The sequence below is a fragment of the Agelaius tricolor genome, unplaced genomic scaffold, assembly GCF_023055355.1.
Source record: "Agelaius tricolor isolate 1412-34295 unplaced genomic scaffold, bAgeTri1.0.p SCAF_57, whole genome shotgun sequence".
In the NCBI taxonomy this organism is placed as follows: Eukaryota; Metazoa; Chordata; class Aves; order Passeriformes; family Icteridae; genus Agelaius; species Agelaius tricolor.
Window position 1 is genome coordinate 1,516,134 of NW_027269317.1, and position 10,488 is coordinate 1,526,621.

At 55.2% G+C, this 10,488-nt stretch overlaps 1 protein-coding gene and 1 pseudogene across 2 annotated transcripts in view; one reads left to right on the forward strand and one right to left on the reverse strand.

Annotated features, from left to right (window-relative positions):
* Nucleotides 1-10,488, forward strand: part of LOC139604931 (zinc finger protein 774-like) — a 239,435-nt pseudogene that overhangs the window by 178,728 nt on the left and 50,219 nt on the right.
* LOC139604908 (zinc finger protein 271-like) overlaps nt 1-10,488 on the reverse strand; it is a 130,745-nt gene that overhangs the window by 110,824 nt on the left and 9,433 nt on the right. The gene's annotated exons all lie outside the window — the stretch shown is intronic.

Below are 10,488 nucleotides of genomic sequence, written 5' to 3' on the forward strand. Positions count from 1 at the left end.
ATGGTGAGGTCCATCCACCAGTGGCTCACGGCCAATGAGGCTGCGGGGCACAGGCTGGACAAGGCCCTTCTGGAGCTGACCGAGGAATACCCCTCTGACGTGCTGATCACCCTCTTGCGCTGGGCTCCATCGTGTGACAGGTAGGGCAGCCCCACATGCCTTGAGGGCTTCGGGTTCACCGGCCCATCACCCTGTAGAGCCTGTCCCTGCTGACTGCCAGACAGGCGGGCAGTTCCAGGATCCTCTGGCTCCTCTGTTTTCCAGGGCTGCCATGTCAGCTCCTGAGCCTGGTGCCACGCTCCCTCCCTGCCCCTCGGGGCCTGTACCCACGTGGGCTGGCTGGCCGCTGCCGGCCAGGGGCAGTGGGCAGAGGCAGGGCTGAGGGCCAGCACGGGGCCCTGCAGCTGCCCAGGCCACAGTGCTGTGGCCGAGCCCGCCCTGACACAGAGCTCTGACCCCACAGAGCTGCTGCCACCATGTGGGGAACCATCATGTCCTCGAGCAGGACTGCGGAGCCGGCGCTGCGGCTACTCCTCGATGTGCTGAGCGCCTGGCCAGTGCACAGCGTGTACACCTCCGATGGGGACAACGCAGGAGTCTTTGCCCTGGCTGTGAGTTTCTGGTGCCGGCCTTTGCCAGCCCCCAGGCCGCCTCTCCAGCAGCCAGCCCTCTGTCCTCCCACCAGCTGCATCTCCCTGCCTCAGGCACTGGGCTGAATCCTGCCTTAGGGGCAGGGTTCAGGGGCACCAGGCCGGCTGCTCCCACGTGTCTCCCCTGGCCTCTCCCTGGCATGCTCAGGCCCTGCCACGTGGATGTCTTGGCACTGAGCCTTGTCTCTGGCTGTTTTATTTCTTGCAGGCAACCGTGGCCCTGTGGAGAGTCTTCAATCTGGCCTGGCGCTCACCTGTGGTGCTGGAGTATTTCTCCTATCTCTTTCTGCGTCTGCTCTTCCAAGCTTACATCAGCATGCAGGATATGCCAGAAGAGGTTGAGACCTTCTGGCAGGGATGCCAGGAGCAACACGGCCTCGCCGCCAACCCCAACAGGTGCTCCGTGCCAGTCCTCCCAGTCTCCCCATCCCTCCCACGCCCCCAGGGCAGGAGCCGGGGCTCCCAGCATGACCTGGGCTTTGCTCTGCACACAGCTTTGCGCTGCAGACCCTGAAGGCCCTGCTCTGCCAAATGCGCTATGAGCACGTGGTGCTGTCCATGGAACGCAAGCGTGCCTGGGACACGCTGCTCTGTGCCGACACCCACCACTGTGCAGTGCGTCTGCTGGCCAGGTGAGACCTCGTTCTCCCCACCGCCCCTCTCCTTTGTGCCTGCCACGCCCCACACAGTCCCCGTGCTCATGGGCAGCCGGGCCTTGTCACCAAGGGAGGCATGAGCAGACTGGAAAATGCCGGCACAGGAGGCTGCTCGGGAACGGCCGCCTCCCAAAGCGCCCTCGGGATGCTCGGGAGCAGACCAGAGCTCTGCCAGTCAGCCCTGGGAGAGGTTTGCCCGCCCAGCCCAGGAGCAATGGTGCCTTTTTCTCCCTGCCAGGGAGATGCGCCATGTCTCCATCATCTGGTGTTGCGGCATGGCATCCTGCCTCTTTGACCTGCTCAGCCAAGGCATTTCAGACTGGGAGCTGCCCGCCCTGGCCTTCCTGGTGGAGGTGAGCCCCATGGCCAGCGCTGCCTGGCTGAGCTGCCTCCCAGCCCTCTGCCCTCTCGTAGCCGCAGCTGCCTGGGACGCTGCCCGTGCCCTGTGCTGCTGCCTTGGCTCGGCCCTGTGCACTTCTGAGCTCCTGCCAGCTGGGCACCTCTGTGCCTGCTCTCTGCCTGCTCTGTGCCTTTCAGGTCCTGGATTGCCTGGACTTGAGCGAATGTGGTAAAAAAGTCCTGGAGATCTTGACAAGGCACCTACAGAGCGAGTCCAGGCAGATGCGTGGCGTGGCGCTGCGAGGCCTCGTGGTGCTCACCTCGATGGTGAGAAGGAGGCAGCAGCTGAAGCTGTGCTGGCAGCGTGGGGCTGGGGCAAGCAGCCCCTTGGGCTTAGCTGGGCTTTGGCAGCTGTGGCAGCTGCTCCCAGCTCTCCAGGGTCGCTGTTCAGCTGCCTGAGGGCTTTGGGACAGGCCTTGGGCCTCCGAGCCCTGCAGCAGCAGCAGCAGCAGCAGCAGCAGCGTGGGGTTGCCCAGCCTTGTTTTGCACACAGGATCCAAGCATGTACAGCCTGACTGAAAGCCTTGGGAAGCTACTGTGGGATAGGGATGAAGACATCGTGGAGAAGACCCTCATTGTGCTCAGCCTCCTGCTGCTGCAGAAAGACCTGGCAATAGCCAGCCCCATCGCCCTGCAGCTGGCTGAGGCGCTCTGGCACCTCTTTGACAATGTGAGGCTCTGTGCTCCCAGCCACGGGCACTTGGGTGCTGCCTTGGGCCTGGGCACAGGGAGGCCTGGAGCAGCTGATGTGGAGGGCTTTGGCTTCCTTTTCAACAGGACAACAGCCTTGTGCAGCTGCTCTCCATTCGCCTCTTCCAAGATGTGATCGCCTTGGTAGTGGCAAAGGGAGAAAAGGCCCTGAAGAAGCACGTGAGCCAGAGCCTGCTCCCACTCTTCTTCCACTGCCACGATGAGAACAGGCGTGTGGCACAGGTGAGGCCTCCTGGGTGTCCCCATGGAAGGAGCTCAGCTGCCTCCCCAGCCCCTGGCACCTGACGGGCTCCAGCCTCCTCCCGGCCCTGGCACAGAGATGCGGGTCCGGTGCCCTGGGCTGCGGTGCCATCTCTGGGTCTCTGCTGCTCTGCAGGCCTCTCGGGAAACGCTGCTTTCTGCAGTAAGCTTCCTGAAGAGGAAGGATCTCAAGCAGCTGCTGCAGACGGATCAGATGTGGAGATTTGCCGAGTGCTTGGTAAGGACAGCCTGGAATGCCCAGCCCAATCCCTGGAGAAGCCGCCTGCCCGCGGCGCCCGGTCTGTGGGGCTGGCAGCTGTGGCCCCTGCCCAGTGCCGCAGGCAGGGGCACCAGCCTGCGCCCCACACGCCGCTCCCTTGCCTGGGCCGTGCGGGCTCTTCTCCAGGCTCCTGTGGCCCCAAGGCCGGTGCCGATGGAGGCCCGAGCCAGCCGGGCTCTGCTGCGGGGCGGCACCGCGGCTCGCCGGGCCCTCCGCCCCGTGCCGAGCCCGGCGCCTGCGGCTGCTGGCCGGGCCTCAGGGCTCTGTGGGCAGGGGGAGCAGTGGCGGCCGTAGGCAGCGCCCGGCCCAGGGGCAGGGCCCGCATCAACCCTTTCCCTCCGTGCCCCGCCGCTCTCTGCAGCTGGCAGAGGACAGGAGCCGAGCGGCCGAGCAGCTGCGCCTGGCCCTGCCCTACGTGCGGAGCGCACAGGAGCCCCTGCGAGAGGCGGCCGTCAGGTTCATGGGTGAGCGCCAAGGCCGGCTCCCTCCCCGGCCCGGCCCGTCCCAGCTCGGCCCCAGCCCCGCCTGCTGTCCCGGCAGCAGGATCCGGGCGCGGGCATGTGCAGCCCCGGCTGGGCTCGGCATTGCTGCTGCCGCCCTCTGGCAGCCGTGGCCTGGGGCGGCAGCGTTCGCCAGGGGCCCGGGCTGAGCCCTGCCGGGCCAGCAGGGCGTGTGGCCTCGGGGCTGGCAGCGCCCGTGGGCGGCAGCTGTGGCTCTGAAGGCAGGACACGCTCTGTGTTCCCCAGGCATGGCCGGGCGCTTCCTGACAGGGCAGCAGCCGCACTTCCGCATCATCTGCAGGGGTGAGTGCGGCCCGCGGGCTCTCGCCGGGGGCTGCCGCTGGCACCTGCGTTCCCTGGCCCGCCCGCCCACGGCTCCGCTCCCTGCGCGCCCCAAGGTGCCCACAGCACAGACACCTTGCAGGGACCTGGGGGACATTCCTGGCCAGCAGCTGCCAGCTCGTCCTTCTTGCCTCCTGCTTCCTCCAGGCCGTGCCAGGAGCTGCGTGCTATGCACGAGCCTGGAGGCTCTCCCCAGCTGCCCGCAGATCCAGCCTCTGACTGTGCCTCTGTTTCTCTCTCTGCAGCCCTTCAGGACATGACGGATGACACCAGCCCTGCCATCTCATGCCTGGCGCTTCAAGCTCTGTACATCCTTTTAGCTCTACAGAGCGTTCCCTGCTCCCGACTCCAGAAGATGCGAGACCAACTGCGCCGCCTCTGGCACTCGCGGCCTTTGCTGTGTGGCCGTGGCTGAGTGTCCTGCTGCGGCACTGTGCAGAACTGCTCCGGGAGGCTGCGTCTGCTGGGGCCACCTGAGCCTGCGGGGAACACCTCTCCTCTGCCAGCACTTCCTTTCCCTTCACCCCCTAGAGGAACATTAAATTGCTGTTGTTGGATAGCCGGCTGTCCAGGAGCTTTCTCTTGGTGCAGAGTGTCTTCAGGCCAATGGGGAAGAGGGGGAAAAGGCTGCTTGGTCTGTGCAATTTGCCCAAGCGTGCAGTGTGGAAGGGAAAGTGTGGAAGAATGGCTGGAGGAAAAGGGCCATGGATCCGTGGAAATGTTGTACAAGCAAGCCCCATGATAACTGAGCATACATGTTAACTTAGCAGCTTGGCATAAGTGGGCCGCACTTAGCATAACCAGGCCGCACGCCATGATAGGAAGATGCTGTGTCCTGCCTGCTGACAAGGTCGAACGGGCAAGGACAGCAACGAGAATAGAAACCATAAAGTATGCATAACCACAAAGTAGGAGGAATATGTAAATGTAATCTCTTCCTTTAAACCAAGAAACTCATGACATGTATGAGCAATTGAACCAATAAACTAACGACAAGTATGCATAATTACTGGAAAACAATATAAAAGTACCGGTGTACTCAAGATAAACCAAAGCTTTCTTTACCAATCATATTGATTGACTGCTTGTCTTCCCTCTCCGCCATCAGGAGGGGGCTGTGGGATGCTGAGAGGGACGGGAGGGGCTTTGGTGGCTCCTGGCCAGGACAAAAAGGGATCGGGGGGAGGTTTCCGGGGGTCCTGGCTGTGCTGGGGGCCACAGGGAGGGTGACGTGACCATTCTCAGCTGGCCAACTGTCCACAAAGCTCTCCACATTTCCCCCGTTTTTCTGTTGAACAAGCATGGTCTGATTAAATGCAGCAGATACCATCTTTTGCACCATGTTCTGTAGGCATATGCAAAAGATCAGCAAAATTAATACTACTAACAAAGCTATAATGCTCACTATAATGCTGACCTTAACAATAGAGCGTAACCATGATCCCAGGCCTAAAGATTTGAGCCATCCATCAATACCAAAGCCTGATTCTACCTGTAGGTTTCCAGTTAACTGCTCCAGTGTGGAGAGCTTTGTGGACAGCTGGCCAGCTGAGAAAGGTCACGTCGACATAATAGCGTTGGTTAAGTTAGAAGGAGGCAAGTCTAGGATTCAGCAGTCAGTATCCAACCACTGACAAGGACATTGTGCCCTTGGTGCAACAACTGGATAGAGGAGAGGAACTTTTGCCAAAAATATGAGGATAGTTTCAGCAGTATAACCACAAGAATGTAGAAGTAGTAACAAAATAACCATAAGAATATAGAAGTAGGTGTGGTTGACCGATAAGTAATTAACCAATAATGAGCTCAGCTTTGCAATATGTATAAGCCACATTAACACCAATATAAATATGTGTGAACTATCAATAAAGTTGGAGACTTGCTGATCACGCATATTGTGTGCCGCATTTCTTCTGCCGATCCAACAAATTCCTGGTTTTGAGTCACCAATGCAATCACCTGTAAAGCCTGAAAATATGAGCTCTCATTCAAGGGCTTCCAGGAACACTTAAACCTACAGCAATTCTCCTTCAGAAAACCACAGTAGCTATGTCTCCTATAGAAAGACCAGATAAACCTCTCAGGAACCAGAATGACCCTTTTGTTCCCCTTTATGTCTTGCTGAGAAAAAGAATAAAATGGGATTGGACTTCTTTTCAGGAGGAAACATTGCAATTACTGATTTTTGAAGTGACAGCTCACCAAGCACTGGACCCTGTCCATCCCACAGATCCCTTTCAGCTGGAATACGGATTTGCCTCCTCACAGCTTTCTGTTCATATACGGCAGCGGGGTCCTGAGGGTCTGACAAAGCCTGTTGGTTTTTATTCCCGTGGTTTCAGAGATACTGAAAAAAGGTACACTGCCTGGGAGGGGGGGGTGTTTGTGGTTGGCTTGGGAAAAGGTAAATGTAAATGATCACAAATTGATAATTGATGCACTTGGTGCCACACAAAACAACGTTTCTTTGGCTCTCAGCTGTATCCAGGCACAATTGTGGATGCAGTCAGTTGCTGCCTCAGTTATAAGAGAAGGTGAAGAAGGCACTTTTCCCACTGAAATTCGGAAAATAATTTGGGACAGTGCCACTGACTTTGAAAGAGAATTCCAATCCTGGTGGAACCTGGTGAATTTTACCTATGAGCCCATTGCAAATACAGCCACAGCTTTTGTGTTAACCATACACAGTGCCTCAGAGCATTTGATTTTCCCTGTTACAGCATTAGAACTGAATTACAGCGGAGCTGTTCTCTATCCCATAGAGAATGGGCCCGTCAAATTGGTGAGAAATGGCAAACTGTTAATTTGGAATCTTGTATTGTCCGAGAACAACAAGGGCTCATCTGTGAAAGCAATGCAATCATAGCTCAAGACATTTGTTCAGACATAGAGCAAAATATCTGTCATTTTGAAATTTGTCCTAACAAGACTTCTGAAACAGTCCTTACATACATAGGCAATAGATGTGCATGCTTAAAACTGCTTGTCAATTTATATTTGTAGAAAACGTCGTAGTAGATACTAAAAATCTTTCAAATTTCTGTGCTTGTAACTTTACCAAAATTGCAGGGTGGGATTTCTCTTATGAAGCTCCAGTTACCTCTCACTACCCATTGCAATCCAACTACACACTGATTCACAAACTGATGCCTACTCCTATGGGGATGGATCTCACTTTGGTAAGACAACTGCTGCTCCATCGAGACTTAGTGGAAATCCTTGAGAAGATTGAGAAAAACGCACAGAAAGCCCTGGTGACTGTTCATCACAATGTGAGACAGATACCCCGTGTCATGGAAAGGGTGGAGAAAGATGCCAAGCACAGGGGGTGGGATACTCTTTTAGGTGGTCTCCTACTGCCACGGGTGTCCTGAGCAGTCTGTGTCATCCCATTGTTATCCTTTTGATACCAATTCTGCTTGGTTTTATTTTATCAGCAGTCCCATTCGTTATGAATTGGAGCATGAAACAGCTGACAAGATTGACGTCTATAGTTAATGCACACAACTTGGCTGATGTCCTGTGCACTGTGGACATCCCCAAGTCTTTGACACAAGGCAATTATGAATGAAGCATATGTGTTTTGGAATAATCCTTAATTTTCCACTTTTAGTGAATTATTTTAGACAATAATTTTTAAGTTAATGCTTGTATTATGATTTGTTTATTGCTTTTTGCTTTTAATTATTTGTGATTTGTTTTGACCATTTGAGAATTGTTATAAAAATAATACTATTTTAATTAATTAACCACTTGTAAATTGTTATGAAAATAATACTGTTATAATCAATATTAATTATGTTTGTTTATTGTCTCCCTTTTTCCCCTCTTTTTCCTATCCTTTCTTTTCCTCCTTTCTCTCTCTCTCTCTCTTTTCTCTCTCTCTCTGTCATACTGTCTCTACATTTCCAAGTACACTACCAATGTACAGCAAGTCATAAAGACCCATCAGCGACACTCCAGAGTTCTGCTGATGAAGATCCCTCAAGACAATCGTGAGTCATGGGGTCGTGTCAGAGTCTGTCTGAATTTTCCCTCATCTGCCTCACGATCGTCATTGGGGGCCACTGAAGAGAAGACCCCCCCTGTCTTAAATCTCTGGCTCCAAAGGAGAAAGTCATGTGCCTGAGACCTGAGAGCGTTGCCAAGCCATTGTTTGCACAGGTGCTGTTTGCTGTATGCTGCACTGAGCCCAATGAGAAGAAGAAGGAAGCACCGTGCCCTTTGTGCAACAACAGCCTTGGGAGCTGTCCCACCTCTCGGCCTGGCTGGATTCTCCTGAGTTCTGGGTGGTCCCCCCACAGAAGACCCTCACCTGTTTTACAACCACCGTGACAGACAGACTGAGATGTAAGGAGCCTCTCCATCAAGGACTGAGACATGAAAGCCCCATGTGAAAAGGCCCCTCTGCTCCTTCCAAGGACTGGGACTGAGACCCCCAGCCCGGGGCAGGTGTGTGGGGGAGGCAAGCTGACCAAAGCGAGATGTTTGCCTGCAGGTTGTGACCACTGGACCAAGAACACAATGGCTCTCGTTTACTGCTGAGAACATGGACTACCTGTTACATCTACTCCTTATTGTATCTGTTTCCCCCTCCCCGGCAATTTCCAATAGAGTTATCATAATAAAAACTTCTGAGTTAGCGAGAGACTTCGAGATCTCCCCGACGTAACAGGCGGATCCTCGACTGGACTGGACCAAAGGACTTCCTCTCTACATTTGGTAGCTCTATCCCCTCTCTCTTTCTCTCTCTCTCTCTTTTGTCTCTCTCTTCCTCTATCTTTTTCTCTCCCTTAATCCCTCTCTCGCATTTTGCAGTGGTCATTCAATAAAGGTGCATTTGTTTCGATTATCATTGCAAACCCCCTTGTACCGTGTCGGTTCTTTTTGCACCCTGAGATCAAATCCACGATCCATCACGAAACCCGTCCGTCAGGACGGATCGTGACAGCCCCCGAGGACCCCTCCTCAAATTCCCCCCCAAAGCCCCCACAGCACCCCCAGACCCCGCTAAAACCCCCTCAAGTTCCCCCCCAGATCCTCCCCAAATGCTCCCTAAACCTCCTCAAGACCCCTCCCCAAATTCCCCTCACGACCCCTCCAGGACCCCTCACCTGGTCCTGCGCTTCCTCAGCAGCTCCCGGAGCCCCCCGTCCTCTCCCAGCGCCTCCCCCGCTCTCTCCAGCGCCTCCCGCAGGACCCGCTCGAGCCCGGGGCGGCTCCCGGGGGTCCCTGAGGGGGTCCCGGGGGGCGGCGGCGGGGGGGAGGGGGCGCCCGCTCCATGCCCGGGCCCGGGGTCAGGGGGCGCCGCTTCGGGCTCGGCTCTGATTGGCTGGAGCGGGCGCGGGGAGGGCGGGAGTTGGTGAGGGGAGACGCCCGGTGATTGGTTGGTTTCGTAGAGGGCGGGGTGATTGACAGGAGAGGGGCGGGGGAGGCGGGCTTTGGCGAGGGGAGACGCACGGTGATTGGTTGGTTCAGCTCGAAAGAGGCGGGAGTAGCTGAGGGGAGACCTGCGGTGATTGGTTGGTTCGGCATGTGAGAGGCGGGTGTGTCTGAGGGGAGGCGTGCAGTGATTGGTTGGATCGGCGCACGGGGAGGCCGGTGTTCCTGAGGGGAGACTCGCGGTGATTGGTTGGTTTGGGGCGTGGTGAGCCGTGATTCGTTACTTTGGGAGATGAAGCGCGGTGATTGGATGGTTGGGGCCGGGGCGCGCCGCTATTGGTTGGGAAAAGTCCAGGATTTTTAAGGGAACATTCCCAGTTTTTTGGAGAAAAACTCTCAGATTTTTATGGAAAAATTCCCATATTTTTGCAGGAGAAACATTCCCGGATTTTTTGACCCCACATGACCCCAAATAACCCAAAAAACCCCAAAGCACTCGAAATAACCCCCAAATAACCCCTAAAAAACCAAAACAATACCAAAAAGTCCCCTAAATAAGCCCGAACAAATCCAAATAACCCCCAAAAAACAAAACAACCACCCAAATAAACCCATAAAACCCCAAATGATTTCAATTACACCTAAAAAATGCCATATACACCAAGATAAAACCAAAGAACCTCAAATAATTCCAAATAAATTCCAAAAAAACCCAAATAAGCCCAAACAAACCCAAATACTTCAAAACAACCCCAAATAAACAGAAATGACCCAAGTAAAACCCAAGATAAACCCCAAATAGTCCATAAATAACCCCAAATAAACCCCAAACAAACCCTAAATAAACCCAAATAAACCCCAAGTAACCCCAGTCCCTCCTGTCCCCACCCCAAAACAGATCCCTAATAATCAGAACACGCGGCACTGATGACGATCCACTCACTGGGCAGAAATTCAGAGCACTGGCCCTGCTCAGCGATTTTCAGCCAATCAACGCCCGGCTCGACTCTGACTCATCAGTTGCCAGGCACAGACCAAGGCCTCTCACTGCGGTAAACACTCACAGACCGCGCGGGGTAATTTCCAGCCAATCAGAGCGTGCCTCGCTGATGACTCATCAATTGCGAGGTAAAGAATTTGGGGAGGGGAGGAAGGTGACCCTGGGGATGGGCTGGGGACCCCAAATTAATGCAAAACGGGGTCGGGACCCCAAAACGGAGCAGGAGAGGCCTGGAGATCCCAAAACCAAACACGGGGGAGGGGACTGGGGGAACGATCGGAAACGGGGAGGGGGGAGGGTGGAGAAAAGACAGGGGTGGGACCCCAGA